The sequence below is a fragment of the Aphelocoma coerulescens genome, chromosome 4, assembly GCF_041296385.1.
Source record: "Aphelocoma coerulescens isolate FSJ_1873_10779 chromosome 4, UR_Acoe_1.0, whole genome shotgun sequence".
NCBI classification, from domain to species: domain Eukaryota; kingdom Metazoa; phylum Chordata; class Aves; order Passeriformes; family Corvidae; genus Aphelocoma; species Aphelocoma coerulescens.
The window spans coordinates 69,623,626-69,641,301 of NC_091017.1; the positions used below are offsets into that span (position 1 = coordinate 69,623,626).

A 17,676-nucleotide genomic window follows, 5' to 3' on the forward strand; every position below is an offset into this window, starting at 1 on the left:
CTCAGATATATTCAGAATTTAGGGGTTTTTTTTAAAAAAACCCATAAATTTATGTTAATGCTGCAAATTCTGACAACTTAATTTAACTCTCCTGTCCAACTGCATTATCTGTAATGTCCCATGTTTCCTTCCACAGAGCTCTTCATCTTCTGGTCAATTATAAGACTACTGACGATGTCTGTCACTAATACATTAAAGAGCAGATTTAATACACTAATAGCACTAATGCATAAAAGAACAAAATAATAACACTAATACATTAAAGAGCATCACCTCCTCCTCTGCTCAACACGTGTCAGATCCTGTTATACTGCTTACCCACTTGTAATAATTTACTTTCCTTGAGGAATAAAAGGGAGAAATTCTCTTTTTAAGGGCTTAAAAAGACTGCAGAGCTTTAGCACAGTTTTTGCAGCAAACACAGCTTTGTTTTTTGCTGAGCTTGCCAATCTGCCTTTGCCTTCCAAAAGAGAATATTGAACCAGGAAGCACAAAACATGAAATATTTTAATTTTTGCTTCTTAACAACCTAACACAGAAAAAGACCAATCCGTAGTGGTGTAATTTGCTATCAAATCCTAGTAATACAATTCAAAATTTAGGGATTATATATCTACATTAAAATCCACTTAAGGGTTTTGGTATAAATTATTCCAATCAATTGCCATCATGTATATTTACACTGCACAAGTTATCCTACATCTGATAGGAATACTAACAGAAGTCATGAGAATATCTAGAAAACAAAGCATTCAGCATTCTGGAAGAATTGTTGTCTCTCTTATTGATTGCCCTACAGAATGCAATTATAAGCTTATGTTATACATCCTCCTGCAAACAAGGAGTGAATGTCTTAACTAGAGGGATCCCCAAAGATCCTGTCTGCTTCCATTCGGGCATTAACAGAAATAAGCTTTTAATTTCTCTGAGGATATGTTAATGCCTAGTGACTCCAAAACTGAGGATTGCTGTTCTAGTAGCTGGGATCAGTAGCCCCAAATAATGGGAGTTATATCTGAAGACACAATTACAAGCAGAGAAATAAAGAAACAAATGTTGTGGGCCTGGGTGTTGTGCGTGGGTCCCAGCTGACATAGTATCATCTATGCAAGTGTTACTCCAGCACCGAGGTTCAATGTACTTAGCAAGCAGGGTCTGTATAATAACAAAATAGTTCCTAATAGGGTCAAGTTTCTTTTTGTTGAGTAGTTAACTTTCTTCCAATCTGCCATTAAATTTCTTTTTATTTGTCAATTGATATGTTCTTCACAGATGAGTCCTTGTCTTTATTCTTAAAAGCTTGCAAATGCTTTGAATACCTTTTTTTTTTTTTTTTTTGGAGGATTACAGCTGTGCTGTTTAATCCTTGCAAAGCCAAGACAGTCTTGTCTCCTCTTGGATGGATCCTGTCCTTTTCAGATTTACTGGGAAACGTGGCAATGTTCACATAAATCAGTTCCAATATGATCTTGTTTCTTATATCATCCAAACTAACACCAAATGGCCTTACTTTTCAACTCCAATATATAATTCATAGCTACAATAAAAACTTGATCTTTTCCTTCAGTTAGCATGAGCTTATACAAATTAGACAGTAATGTCACTCATGTATTTACTCAAAATTAGGCTTAGATAAAAATCAGTTTATTAATTGTCACTGTTGCAGTAGGGCACAGAAATTATCATGTTAACAGATTAGTGATTTTATACTAGGTGGACATAATTTGATTTAAAAGCACTGACTAACTTAAGTGGTGGTTTCCAAGCAGAATAAATCAGCAGGTGTAGTTCTGAGAGTAAATGCAAACACTGCTAATGTGCTTACAGATTTAGATAAGAAGCATCAGCAGTGTTTCCCATCACATATATTTTAGAGTCTAAATAGTATTTTTTGTCAATTTGAAAGCAAAAATATATTTTGTGTTTTATCTCCCAGAGCTCCATTTGAATAAAATACACAATTCCAGGCTAAAGGTACCAAAAGCATGCCTTAATGAGAAAAATATTTTTATCTTGACCTTTTTTGAGTCTGTAAGATCTTTGACAAAGAAGCTCTTTCTTTGGCCTGCTCAGAACTGAAAATGCAGGTAATGCTTTGAAAATGTTTAATAAATTGTGTGTTGCAGAAAAAAACCCAGCAATTTGGGGTAAACAATATCCATTCCAGACAGTTGAGCAGAATAAAAATACCTAAACTCTTTATTTCAGCATTGATCCAGCCTGCCAGAGACACTCAAAGCTGACTACCTGTGCAACTTCAGCATAAAGAATATTTTCACTGCATCCATGTGCTTTTGTACCACCCTACCTTTGTTGAGTCAAAAGCACTGCTGATCACGCTGCCCAAGGATGCTTCCTGCCTGCTAACTCTGCAGCACCTATCTGTGGGCTAGCTCCACAATGGTTTTCTTACAACTGGTCTTTGTTGACTCATTTTGACTTTTATTACCACTAGGTAAGGCACCATCCCTCCCCTACACAGCAGCTTCAAGGAAGATCTCATCTGAATCAATTGTCTCAATGCTACTTGTGTCAGTCAGTTCTTAGTCTTCCCATGAACTACTGCAGAAGAGGGTTCAGCACAGTAATTCAAATACACCTCAAGTGTCACAAAAATATTTTAGAAATAGATATTTTAAGGTTATCTAATTTAAACTGTCATATCCCTAAATTAAATTCTTTATGTCTTGTCCTAGTCTCAGTGGGTATGGAGAAAACTAATTATAGTCTGATTTAAAAGGTCTTCCTGCTTGGAAACTAGAGTTCCCACTCTGCTTTCTCATTGTAGTGTTTATTTGAGCCTTTGGCTAGGACTCTGATACACCTCTTATGTAGCTCCAGAGGCTAAAAGTGCTTCAGCATGAAAACATCTCAAAAGTGGGGTCTTTCCTTCCTCAAACAAGTAAAATACCTTCAAGCTGGGGAAGGAAAAACGTGATTAATGAATTCACCCAGAAGCAAATTTTCCTATCTGGAAAAATGGAGGGGTTTTCAGCCACTGGGAGCTGGCAGAAGGGGGTTTTACCCCTCGCATGCCGACACAAAGAAGCCCGGAGGTCAATTTGAATCCCCTCTGGAAGGTGGCACTCAGTGCCCAGCACACAATGAAAACGGGGCAGAGCTCCTCACCCAAAGGGGCTGGATCCTCCTGTCGCTGTTCAGCAGGCACGGAGGTGAAGGCAAAGAAGTAAAGAGAGGGGACTCTCCGTACGTGTTCCATGCAGGTTTATTCCCGTGAAAAGACAGGGATGAAGAGGCCAATGGGTGACAGGGTCCAGGGATCTTATACTGGGTACAGAAAAGGTGGGGAAAGGGATCTCAGCCAATGGGATAGAGACAAGCTGGTGGGATTGACAGGAAGGGAACCAATGGGAACAACACATAGGAGAGACTCAGGGAAGGATCCAGTGGGGCTTCAAAGAACAAGGAACATTCTAGAACTAATACATATTAAAGAAGGAAAATGAATATACATAACTTCATACATAAAACAATGAGACAAAATATTAACCAATCAGGGGAAAACATGCAAAAGGAAGAACAAGAGAATCATGGGTTCTCACCATGACTGACATGCTAAACTTGGGTTGCTGACCACCACAGCTGGTTGTCTGGGTTCTCCTCAGGAAAAAGAGTGGCTGGAGCCACCTGCACCGCCACAGAAAACCCGACTGGAGGAGTTGGTTTAGGGATATTTGCTTAAGGAGGACACAGATGCTGAGAGCTAGGAGTGAATGTGTTCTTCACTGCAGGAGTCAGGGACCCCAACTTATTTCCAACTAACTAATCATATTGCAAATCGCTGTCTTAAATAATAATTGCTAGTGCCTAGTCATGAGGTACAATAGACGCTGAGATCAAGGAATACTGTATCTCAAGAGTGCCACCAAACTCATTGCACAAAATGATAAACTCATCCTATTAGAGAGGCTTCATCTAGAGGGAACTGGTATCTCATTTCTAACCTTTTGCTGAGGGCCAGCTGGCAACCAAGTTTGCAAGCACAAGATGGTGCAGCTGCAGGCACAGTCCAAGATCTACAGTGTTGTTAAAAACATCATTACAGCTGTCATAGGTTAGCAAGCATAGTCCCAGAAGGGATGTCCTTGCTAAGGAGTGCTTACAGCTTCCTCTGGGACCTGATAGAGCCTATCAGCTTGCCAGTTTGAATATGGACAATTCTTTAAGCCACTTAAAGTTGTGACCACCTCTGTGATCCACACTTAAGAATGGACAAACTTCCCCCCCCCAAACTCTCTCTCATTTCCGGGGCTGGGACAGGTGGCTGCGGGGCCCGAGTGGGGCCCAGTGGGCCCGGGCCAGGCCCTGCTCAGGCCAGGCCAGGCCAGGCCGGGCCGGGCCACGGCTCCAGGATGACCCCCCCAGCAGGGCTGTGGGCAGCCAGAGTGGCTCAGAACCCCCCTCTCCACTGCAGCCAGGATTTCAGAAAAGCGGCCCCACTGTCCGGCAGAGGTCAGGTGACCAACAGCGATAAGGGACACAGCTGCAAGGCCGAGGTGAGATTAACCCTTTTATTGCTGTGAAGAGCTGAAAACCTGAGGGAAGAGAGAGAGATGCTTAAAGCTGAAATTCTGTTGTGAAGCTATGATATATCAGAGTATCCCAGTGTAATTTCATGAGGATATGGGGGGTGGAGTGTTCAACTCGTAAGCAAAAGCACCTGCGCTGGGATAGGCAGATGCTGACGCAGCTGTAATTTCATGAGAAGTTTGGACAGGGAGAGATGGACCAAATGAGGACTTTTGCTCCAAACGGGAAAGGAGAAAACCTCAGTTCCTAGAGATGCTCCCAGAAACAGTCCTAACGATGAAGATGAGGAAGACCCTTTGCTCCCAGGGAAGGAGAAGGGCCTCTGTTTTTGTTTCTGAACAGCTCAACCTTAAAATTGTACCCCAAAAAACTTCAAGAGTGGACCCTTGAAAGCAGTTGCAGGAAAAGCTGCAAGTCGGAGGAAGGGACTCACATGCGAGCAGAAAACCAACCTGGGCGGCTGTCTCGCTGTGATACTGTTTTCATAGCACGAGCAAGAAGAGACTTCTCTTTCTAAATGGACTGAACAAGGTTATTATGGAAGTGGTAAACAGACTGAACATCTTAAGGGTTGTCTTTTTACATTGTCAGTGGGAGACAGGAGGAAGGTGGGGGGAGGAGGAGAGTTCTGAAGGTATGGTATAATTTTTTTCCCTCTTTTAGGTGTGTTAATAAACTTCTTTATAGTCTTTCAAGTTTGGTGCCTGCTTTGCATTTCTCCTAATTCTTATCTCACAGAACGTAAACAATAATGAATATTTTGGACCAAACCACTACAACAGCACAATATTATGTCCATGATGTCAGAATTGCATTGCCCATTCAGGATACAGGTGGTTGGTCTAGGCCTCAGTCATGAGGATTCAGATGTCAAGTAACATAACAGGAGTAAATATTGAATGATTTAAAATTGCATATGCCAAAAGGCAAGACAAATCCAGCCTGCTGTTGCTCGTATAAAAAAAATCCAATGCAAATGACTCAGGGACACAGGGAACTGCACAATGTCATAGCAAAGGTGGATGGATGGTTTTACCACATGGAAATATCTAGACTGTTTTGATGAAAATGAATGTTCTAAAGATGCATTATGTATAGCAAGAAATTAGCAGGAAAGCAAATTCCTTGCCAAATAGCCAAACATAAGTTCAAGCAAAGCCTTCTCTCTTCAGATATAAATGGTAGTGAAAAAAACCCAGAAGATCAGCAGCAAGCTGTACATGAGAAAAAATTCCAGTTCTTCTGCAAAGGCTTTCAAACTGCAGTTCTAAAGGTGGGGATGTCAATCTACTTCTCAGCAGTGAGAGTCAAATACAGTTGTCTGATAATAAGAAAATCTTGTGTGAACATTGTAGCAGTTTATTAAATGATCTGTCATTTTTGATGAAGTGCTGTAAGAAGCCCCAAAGCAGCCAGTAACAAACCTGGCAGATATTACTCCTAAAGCTACCGAACAATGTCACCACATGAGTCAAAAGGCATCAAGAGGGCTTCTATAAAGTCACATGTGGTTGGTGGGCAGCAGATGGTCATGTTACTGCTTCAAGTAAGGATCAGTTCCCAGGAAGTTTAATGATGCAAAAAATTTCCCCCCTCCAGCTTCAAAAACCACAGGAGTGACCATCCATATTCCCCTGTGCTCAACTTTGGAAGAGGAATAGGCTGCTGCCCACTTAAGGATCCTGCTGCAAAAAACTGTTTCTGAAGGACAGCTGAGCTCTCAATGTGATTGAGAGACCTGACTGCAACCATCTCTTTTTACAGCTGGGTAAGGCCAGGTGAAGTGTTCAGCAAAATAAAGACTGGCATACAGTCTGTGCCAGGTGAAAGCCTTTGAGACCGTAAGTTGTACAAGTTTTTGGAAGTCTTTGAAAAAATCCTGATGTCCAGATGATTTTATGAAAGCTGCTCACAAGCTTCATGGCCTAGAGATGAGGGTTCCTGATCATGGCCAACTGTCCCAGCATTTCACTGGCAGTGGTACCAAGCAAGACTGTATTTTCCTCCTGCCTCCCTTTCATCATACTTCTGCAGTAACATTTTTATTCAATTACAATGCAAGGTCCATTTTAAATTACCAGGGGGTAAGCATGTTTCCAGTGCACAAGATGATTTGCTGTACATCTTACACAGACATACTAACCTGAGATGAAATATAAGGCCCTGTTGTAAGCATGTAAACCACTGTACAAGAGAATCAGAATTGACTTCTCCAGCCCCAATGAATAACCAGAATTTTGTACTCCAAGTATCTGAGACTTTGAAGTATCTGATAGCTGATATTTTGATAATGTGCTGTTCCAAAATCTTCATAGCAAAATATGAAAGTCTGGAAAAATATTTGTATACAATCTGCAGTCAACAAATAAAGAATGTTAATTTTAAAACTTTTATATATTAACAGCAAACAATTACAGTATTTCAGAGCTACATTCCTGTGACTGCAAACATGATTTACAGAAGAATAAGTAAGTAAGACATCTGAAAAACTTCTCTTCAGTTGCCCAGTATAAGTGCCATTAATTTATTCATTTTACTAAGAAGAAGACCCTTCCCCGTGGATTGACATATTGCAAAAAATAGAGATTTCTATAATAACAAAATAGATTCTGAGCTCGGTAAAAAGCATCTAAAGTTAGGTTTGTACAAGATTTTTTATATTTTTTCCTTGTGAGGTCAAAACCTGCATTCACACTGAATGCCTGTTCTAATGAAGGTTATTCTGCCAGAGATTGTTTCACCTTTGAAATAATTTTATGTTTGTGATTAAGAAGTGAAATTCACAATGCCACTGGGTCTCATTACACAAGTTCAGGACTGCAGTGTCAATCTGTACAACTAAGTTCAGTATAACTGTTGATATTAGTTTAGTTTTAACATCTCAAAACCTCCATAATGTTCTGATCAAATTTTCTCAAAGCAATTTACCATTGGAGTACTACTATATCAAAATTTTAAAAAGCAGGATATCAGTTTAGACAAAAATGTGTTTTGAAAACAGTGGAAAAAGCTCTTTGACAGTGCTGAAATATCTTGTTTTGACATTTTAGCATAAGAAAGAAGATAGGCTGTTTGCTAAGCAGGAACAGTGTAAAATGACTCTGTACAGTTTCCAAACCCCTATTTTGATAATTTCAAAGCTCTGTTTACAGTAGCAATTATTTATAGCAGATTTCTGCAGCATGTAAAATATTTTTCTAGGAAATAAAAGTGTTTGGATAGGAACATTGAAAAACATAATCTTAACCCATCCATGCTTTAAAAATTTTTTTTAGAAAAAATAGAAAATCGCTAGTTATTGTCTGTCATTTTCTAACTCTTTTTGAGACAAAATGTAATTAATGCCAGTTTATATGCATTATCATCTTTAAGTCATTCTAATCAAGGTTCACCTTATTATTGTCACACTCCCATTCCTGGACTAGAGAGACCAATTTCATGTCGAATTTAGGTTGCCTCTTTCAGTTCAGCAAGATATTTTTGGTCAGAAAACTACCTCATCAGTTGAAATTCTGCCAATTCAGTCTCTTTGCTGATCTTCAATTTGCATTGCAAAGACAAATAGATTTTTTAGCAAACAAAAGACAAGGTCCTCAAGTGAAATGTCAGGAGAGAAGGCACTTAAGTTCAAGAAGTATCTGTGCTCCTGTGCTGTCAAAAAATCCAAATGCCAAATGCCAACAACTCAGACTGGATTTTAATCCAGATTTTGTGAACAGTGTTAAGGAACAGGTTAAAGTCTCAGGAAATTGGTATTGTAGAGAGAGTGGACAATGAAGCAAGGGCTGAGAGGAGGAAAAGCAGCTGTCCAAACTATGTTAGATGGATCCACTGTCCTGTAGTCCTTTAGTTCCTATTAGTTTCTTTTCTAGCAGAATGTACCTGAGTGGGCTGTGCAATTTATGCTATGTGGGAAGTAAGACTTAAAGTCAGGGTAATATTATACACACAAATATGACCATATAAATTACACTCTCAGATTAAACTTTTAATTAGTGTCAAGATCATGTACAAAGGAGCCATTTGCCCTTGTGGGTACATCACTGTCCAAAATATAGTTCACATCAAACAAAAGTTATTAAGGCTATGCTGAAGTGTGGCTGACAAGATATTGTTATGATTTGATAGTGAGGAGAAACAGAACAATAAACAAGCATATTTTCTACTAGAATGAAGGACTGAAATAACCATTCAGTTTCTGATTTTGATAAGGTAATCTGCACACTTGGAAGATTTATTTACAACTGAAATTCCTGAGTCATCTTGAAGATGCCACAGGGGTAGCACACAAATAATTTTTAAGAAACATAAAAAGACCTGAGACCATTAAATGTGTTATACAGAGTTTTATTAACAAAAATAAAGGAATCTTGTTAAGGCAATTACAGTTGAAATTTGATTTAGGGTACCCAGTTTCATTAAGGCTGTCTAAGAAGACTCATTCCCACAGAATAGCTGAAGAGGGATAGAATTTACAGTTCTACCAGCTGCCTTTGAAACACTGAGTTCTTTTTAGACAGGCCTGGTCTTATACAGCCAGGGCTGATTTCAAACTGTGATTCTTGTACAGAAAACAAGAAACCTTCTGCACACATAACCTGGCAAATTAAAAAGGACCGTAGCTATGACCTAAATGCCCTATTTTATAATTCTCTCCGGGTTTTGCTCTGTGTTTGAAGCTAGCATCTGTGCACATAGCTGATTTACTGTCAGCCATTCCTGCATCAGCTGAACAAACTTCTCACACTACCAGATGGTTGAAAGGAGATTCCAGGAACTTCTATGGGCTTATCTAATGACGGGACGGAGAGGACTTAACATGTTTGCTCATGCTTAACCTGATATTCTTGTTATTTACATTCCAGTTCATATCAGGTATATGTTTGACTGTTAAAAAAGGCATCAAAAGACGTAGAGGATATCATTCCATAGTCTCATTCACTTTCCTATATTAATCTAGAAATTTGACATTCACTGTTTTTTGAGGAAACAAAGAGCTGAGTTATATCAATGGGACTGGCAGAGGTAACACAGGAACTAGAATATACACATGGCCTGAGGGGGAGATGTATTCATAGGTTCAGATGCCAAGATTTAGGCATCTATAAACAGAAATTTCCAGATGAAGAGTCTGGAACTTGAAAATTATTCTTCAGGAATTCTCTGTACTCATTCCAGGCAGCACAAAAGTCTGAAGTCTTTTTTAACACAGTTCAATAGAAGTTCCTTCTCACCAATAATAACAAGTTTCTTTCAATGCCACCAAAAATAAGCTGACAAAAATGCATAAGTATTTCTTAAATTTAAGAAGCAGCAAGGGAGGTCGCTTGCATTGACATGACAAAACACTCAACAAAAACACTTGAAATCAAGTTCCTATCAATTCTTTTTTGCATTTCAAAGGTAGGCAGATGCATCTGCATCTTTTCTAGAGTATATTAATCTTCAATGACATATAAATAATAGTGGATGGATAATTTTCATTGTGTCATGATTGAAAGTGACATGACATCTATGAATTAGTAAGTCAGATATGTACACATTATTGAAATGTTGTGATATATGATGGGAGGAAAGCACAAACTACCAATATCAGCATTAATTTGAGGGGGAGCAGAACTGAGTTTGCAGATGGACCATTATGAATCAAAAAAAAATACAGTCTTAGAGAAGACTAAGTAAGTTTTGCTCTTCAGCCACATAAGTTCTATAGTTTAGTTCATAGGTATGAGTTCAGAAAACTGATATCTGTGTATAAAGGATCAGCTTGTGTTTGAAAAGGAAATAGCCAAGATGTCCTACCCAACAGATGTACCCATGCCATCCACTTCAGGCCACAATGGTGACAATGCTGAAGGGAACCTTGGAGGATTTTGTTCATCTAACTACAAAAGGCAGGGAGAAAGAAAAATCAGCATATGGAATAACATTTAATTAATTAATGATAATTCCAAAAAGTAGAAGTACTCAAGCAGAGGAGAAGATCCACCAGAACAGTGCTGCTGCCTTGGGACAGGCAACTGAGATGCAGTGGAGGGTCCAGCCTTGGAGATTTCCAAGACCCAGCAAGACAAAGCCAGGACTGACCAATGGTCTCGTGCTAGCAGCAGTCTTGTTTGGAGTGGACAGTTGGACTGGAAACCTCCAGAGATCTTGTCCAGCCCACAGTTGTATGATTCCAAGTAGATATTTTAGAGTGAGACAAGTACCAGAGAAATTCAAACAATTTACTGCAGTTAACGCATGAAATACAAAACACGTTCAGGTCAAACTAAAGGACTCCCTTGAGTCTAGAAAATTAGCTCCTTTACCATTGAACACAAATCCACATAATATATCAGAGATGCAATCAGAGTACCATTAAGGCATTTCCTTGCATTTCACAATGAGGAAATTCTAATAAAACTTTCAGTTACTGAAAGGAACTACCGTGAGACTTTCAGCTTTAACTTGCATTTCCTTCTGCTGCTGCCCACCTCTGAAGAAACAGGTTGCAGAGGGAAGCTGAAATTTTGCAAGGAGATGCTTGGGCATCATCATCCATTGCAAGAGCAGTGTCCTCCTTTTGGACTTCTTGAAGTCTTTCATTTTCTTTATACTTTCTTGGTTGGCATCTAAAAATAAAAGGAGACAGATCTAAGCAGTAAATGTTTTATTATGTGTTGTCATAATGTTGTAATTATTTTGTAATGCCTTTGGCTTTCATACGATATTTTTTCCTCTTCCCCCCGCCCCCTCCCATTAAAAAATAATTTTATCCAACCAGGCAGTAGAATGATAGGATGGAACTATAGTGATGTCACATACAGCAGAAATAATAAAATCAATAAGCTTCAGGAAACAGCATAGATCAAAAACTATTCCTCCTGTCTTTAAGGTGAATTTTTTTCAATCATCCTGCCATTCAAGGTAAATTCATAAAATAACGTTGCAGACACATAGACAGACTATATTTACAACATATGTTATTTGCAGCAGATAATGTGACTCATGACACCATTTAATAGTGAGACAGACATGACCCCATTCTTTTTGCAGATTTTAAATCCAGCATGTGCCCTATGCCTAATTTGTTATTTAAACTCATTTTAAAAATCCTCTCTTTTAATATTTACATGCTAAAATATTTTCCTTTACTCACTTCAGACACATGGATGTCTGGCTAATGATGTGCTGACAGTGATCTGCTGTGTTGTAAATGGGGCGTACAGAGGTGGACAAGATAATTATATTATTTATCAAGAGACTTTTCTATCAAAATCAAGGAGTCTTGCTGAAACATATCCAGAGTGAAAAATGATTGTGGTTTGCTTGTGAAAAACAGTTCATAAAATAGGTTCTGTTTGTTCCTGTGATCACAGCATTGGAATGAGTTCAATATTTTATATTGATATCATTCAATGTAAATATTTATATAGATATCTGTCTTTCCAGATACATTTTTAAAGAATTTAAAAGCATATTCAACATTGATAATAACAATGAAAATATGTTAAAAAATATGTGGATCCTTCTTCATTGAATTCACACTGAGTTTTATATGTTAAAGCTCCTCTCAATTTCTTCTGACTCATAACTGTGCCAATCTGGGACCAAACTACTGAATTCAGTTAAACAGCCAGAGATCTGGTGAATGAAAGACCTGAATAAGCACATAACCAGCATACAAAATAAAAAAAGAAGATTACAGTAATAGTCCCCTTAATAATAGTCCCCTTAATATCAAGTCATATTATCATAGAAGTATAATTTCCTTTCCTAGAGAATGGTAATCTGTCAGAACTAGAAATCTCATAAATAAAAATCTGCTTTCAGGGATTTTGCATTCTTTTTCAGCTTTTGAGGGAACTTAAATATATTTTTATATATGCAAACATACATACATATATATATATATGTATTCATTGGCATAAATAAATAAACCAGCAATCTTATCTTAAAGGTTATTCCTCTTCCCTGCTCATCATCATTCTTTCCTTTTATTTTCTTTTTTGAGCCACCACTGAGTCACCAGAACTTCCCCGGCGGACTCCCACTGACTGCTCACGAACTCCAGTTGTGTTTGGTGACAACACCAAAACTGCAGGAAGGCAGATTCTGCTGGGCTGGTTCTGGCACACCCAGAGAAGTCAGGTCACCTTCTCCAGCCAAGCCACAGTGACAGGCAACTGCTCTTGCTTTAGACAAGGAACAATCTTAGACAGGAATGGACAGGTACGACCAGGTGTTGGGACATTCAGGTCTCTGCTCTTTCTCTCATGCAGTTCATAGTACAGTTTTGGGGAATATCATCTCATTCTGTTGCTGGTGACATATGCAGAGACTTACGAGGCTCCCAAGTACAATCAGTGCAGTATGACACAGTTTTTATACTCAAACAAAGTGTCCTTGTGTGCCCATGGCACTGTATAAATAAAAAAAAAAAGCACAAGACAAATATTATGGTCATGTTTAAGACCTGATCAAGCCCTAAGCTTAGGGGAATGTTAAGTAAGGAAACTTTAGAATGGGATGGCAAATTCACATCCAAAGAGCTGGTAGAGGGTCTGGAGCACAGGTCTTATGAGGAAGAGCTGAGGGAGCTGGGGATGTTTAGCCTGAAGAAGAAGAGGCTGAGGGAGGACCTTTTCACTCTCTCCAAATCCCTGAAAGGAGGCTGTAGCCAGGAGGAGGTTGGGCTCTTCCCCAGCTAACAAGTGACAGGACAAGAGGAAATGGCCTCAGTTCATACCAGCTGAGGTTTACATTGGATATTAGGAAAAGTTTCTTCACAGAAAGGTTTGTCAAGCATGGAACAGGCTGTCCAGGGAAGTGGTTGAGCCACCATCCCTAGTGGTACTTAAAAGACTGTGTAGATGTGACACTCAGAGACATGGCTTAGTGTTGGTTTTGGCAGTGTTAGGTTAGCATTTGGACTCAATGATCTTAAGATTCTTTTTAACCTAAATGAGTTATTTACAATGTGTTATATTTTGGAATTTCTGTTGGACAACCATGTTGCTAAAAGATGACCATGTGTCATGCAAGCAGTGAAGATACTTCATGGAGGCAAAAAGCAGGTTAGTGATGAAAGCATATTTATCTTTAAAGTAGCAACCTGAATAAAAATTTTTTTGAGTGTTTAAGCATCACATTGTAAGGGGTTGGCTTTTTAAAAATCTATTCATATTTCAATTACTCATGACATTCTGAAATCCTGTTTTGTTCTTACAGGTATTTTTACGTGAGTAAACATTAGGGAGTTTGTATCCAATAATGTAACTGCAAATTCAGATGATAAAAATGGGAGGAGTGGGGGAGATTGCTTAAAAAATGAATAAAAAATTACAGGAGCAGAAAAATTTTTAAATGATAATCTCTTTGTTATTTGCATCTTGATAATCCATGTCTGTCCCTTGACCCAGGCAAGAATGAAGCAGAGTTCTTGAAAGATCCCTGTGTAACTCCCAGTAATAGGAGGAAGACACCACTTCTCCCAACACCATCTATTCCTTTTTTGCACAGGTATTATCCTTAGAAAAGTTTTCCTAATGTCTGCTGTAAAAAATCCAAAGAAATTCCTGAAAAAAATAAGCACTTTCCTTTTTGTCCCATTGCTGTGAACAGTGGGAACGGACAGCTTCCTCCTCCCACAGGCAGCTTTCAAGATCAATGACCTGGCAAGTCAACCTACTTCAGCCAAAAATTAACAACTGGTTTTCTCAGGAGAAACAGAGTTATTGACAAGGGAAACTTGCTACAAGGCTACAGTCTCCTGCTTTATGAGAGATTCCAGTATTTCAGGGTTTATGCAGTGGAAACTGTCATTTAATGGTATTGATGTCACCCCTTTATTAATTGACCAACAATAAATGGGGGGATGAAATAGTCACTTGTCACTCTTTCAACAGCACAAAAATATCTTCACTACACTTTCTAGATTGATGGCAAGAAATGGCAACTTGCTAATATCACCTCTCAGTTTCTGTCCAAAAGTATTTCAAGTTCTCTCTATGATTTTCTTATTGTACTGTCTTAAGAAAAGCTAAGGACCAAGATATTCCAACTATTTCACTTTTCAGCTTTGATTTCCAGTATTGCCAAACAATCTGCTTTGTCACAGGCAGAAATGATGCCATTTGATTTGAAAATTCCATTGTTATAGCTCCATGTGCATGGCACAAAGAGGAATGAGAAGCAATGAAGGCCCAAGATGACAACAAACAAAGCCATTTAAGCCTCTAAAACTTTTTAAATGAGTACAGGGCAATAGCTGTTCAACAGCTCAACTGTGTGTTTTCCAGAGAGAGCACTTTGGATGGTTTTTTCAAATTTAATCTTAGCTATATTACTTGATATAAACAATATAATGTTATAGTTTATGCTCCTTTTCTGTGACAGAATATTGAAACTGGGTCTTCAACAAATTCATGCTAAAACTCAGAGTAAAATGTAAATTTTTTAAAAGGTTACCAAGAAAATATAATGTCTGCCCAATATAAATTCAGAGGTTCACCTGTCCAACAATTTATATTCACACTGTACATGGGAATGCTCAAACATTTTGCTATATCAAGCATTTTAAGTAGGCACATGATGTGATCTGCTGATGTTCAACTAGAGCAGAGTGATGCTGGCACATGGAAATGAAGTGGGATTGTGTGACGACATGGTTATAAAATGTAGGCTGGTATATAAAATTTTCCAGATATGTAAACTAAACCACATCTGCAGCTGATGGTAAGGAGGAATACATGGTGCCAGTGAGAGAGGAAAAGGCTGTGGGAAGAGCAGCATATATATGAGGAGCAAAGAAAAAGAGAAGCAAGAGTGAAGGCTGTGGATGGATGGCTTTTGGTAGGGCAGCCATGGCAGAGAGTCAGCAATCTTTGACACAGGAATTGTATTTGCCCTTTTCTTTGATATGATGAGGAAGTGGGGATTGGAAGCAGATACCAATAAGTTCTTTGCTGGGGTGTGGGGGCATGAGGAGGGTTTGGAACTAAAATCCTGTAAAACCAGCTGTGCTCTATTCTCTGAAAGGAAAGGTTGACTTTAAAACATATTTGCTGAAAGAATAATAAGATATGCATACATTTTTAAAATGTTAGTTGGACTCTAGAAACCAATGTAAAACAGCTGCAGGATGGCTCAGACCAGTGTAATTACCTACTCTACATTTTTCTCATAATAGCAACTTCACCCTTATTGCAGCAGAGCTGCATAAAAGTAGCCCAGTAGGAAATTATCTCCACAGTGTAAAAGACTTCACTGTTGTGACAACTGATGTACATTAGAAACTTTCTGGTTTTATAACTGTGGCATCAGAACAGAAAATATTCTATTCTGTATCACCCCTAAATTCTCCGTTACAGCTGTTGTAATAGCCTAGTCATATTATTTCTGGAGATCACAGACAAAACTGAATGTTATCTCAGTTATTGTTTCTTACTTAATGCTTTTTTCCATGATGTGGGTTGGCCACACTAAAGACAAGGATGATTTTTGAGCAAAGATAATCCTTCAATCAAGGAGCTTAAAAGCGAGTCATATTTGCAGGCACTTAGTGAAATATTGCCTTTTTTAGAGTTAACATTATGAACTCAGCTCCTCCACATAACACCAACTGCTGTAGCTACAGTTTGTGTTTCACTGCACGCCAGTATAAGGCATTTCCCTTTTTTATCCTGAGATTAAAAGAAGGTCCCAGTTCCTAAGAGAAGTTATGCTGCTCTGTTCTTCTCCATCATTGCTGGGGCTTTTGTACAGGCAAATTAGGTGTTCTGTGCTACCCATGCTCTTCCTCTGCTATTTCAATGTCACTTCACATCCAAAGGGTGCTTCATAAATAGATTTAAGGAATAGGGAGAAGTTTCTAGAGAGGTACAAAAGCACAAAGGGAAGTAAATATTAATGACAGATACCAAACACACAGTCTCACTCACCGTGTGCAGCCCACCTCCTAGAAAAGGCCTGCATGGGCCTGACATTGAGTGAGGGCTGGTGGGGTGAGCCATACACCAGATTCCTTTATGTCCTTCTTTCCTTCCTGTCCCCTAAATATCTATTCCTCATTTATGCCCTTGGAAAGAGGACTATGACAGGAACTGGCACTGTGAACCTTCATGTGCTGCTCCACCAAGTTTATGTCAGATTTTCCTCATGTAGGCCCACACCAATCCATGTCTTTGTTCTGGGAAGCCACAACACTAACATAATTCCGAATGAGGCAGCTTTATCACCAAAGATAAAACTGAGGTAAGTTTTTCCACCAAGATCTAAACTTTTGCCAGGCTGCCCTCTTCACCTATGCTGTACCTGTGTGTACTGTAGATTGGGGAACAGTTCCCCATAGTTCTGATTTGTTGTTGGTTATTGCTCTTTACATAGGTGACATCTGTGTGAAAAGAGATTGATCACTGCATTGCTTGAACTGTTCTTTGACTGTCCATCTGCTGAATGCTTCTTGATATTCAGTTCAAAAACTGAGGAGCTCTGAGCCAGAACAGCACTTTGAAGAGCCACCTCTGGGACATCTATTCAACCATTACAGCAGAAAATCTGATTCCTAAGGCAGTCTCCAATGTGTAGGTATCCCTCTACAGAACTAGGATCTTGATATATGGAGACAATATCTGCTTGAAAGTTATCTAATTTTTCTTTCACTTGAAAAGGGGTTTCAAAGGACCCATCTTTGCAACCCCCCATTTTAATCTGTTTCTTTATCCAAAGAAATACAGTATATTAATGTTAGAGTGAACTGAAATTAAAAAGGAAGATGTGTCAAATACTCCCAAGATTCTTCAGGCATTTTTCACTCTACTTTTTTTATCCACCTCTGCCTTTTCAAGTGAAAAAAACATTGTCATTACCTTTTTTTTGCGATGTAAATGAAGTAAGGCATTGTCTTCTCAGTTCTGCTCTTCCTTCCTGCTGAAAGGATGGATTGTTAATTCAAATTTTCTTTAAAAGATCTAGCAGATATTTTAAAAACTTTCCTATATTTTGATTCTACATATATTATTTGAAGCCCCAGTTTTGATAACCATGTGGCTTCTGTTAGATCACCAGTTTATTACAGTCATGTCAAGCCACATCATACCAAGTGCATGAAGAGTTCACAGGCTCATGATAGACAAGTCAGCA

At 38.7% G+C, this 17,676-nt stretch overlaps 1 long non-coding RNA gene across 2 annotated transcripts in view; it reads right to left on the reverse strand.

Moving 5' to 3' along the window:
* Positions 1-10,557: 10,557 nt before the first annotated feature.
* Positions 10,558-17,676, reverse strand: part of LOC138109155 (uncharacterized) — a 49,100-nt gene continuing 41,981 nt past the window's right edge. For both annotated transcript variants that reach the window (XR_011150314.1, XR_011150315.1), the window contains exons 3-4: positions 17,403-17,460; positions 10,558-11,165 (exon numbers count right to left, since the gene is read on the reverse strand). This is a non-coding gene — a long non-coding RNA (uncharacterized lncRNA). The remainder of the gene's footprint in view (positions 11,166-17,402; positions 17,461-17,676) is intronic.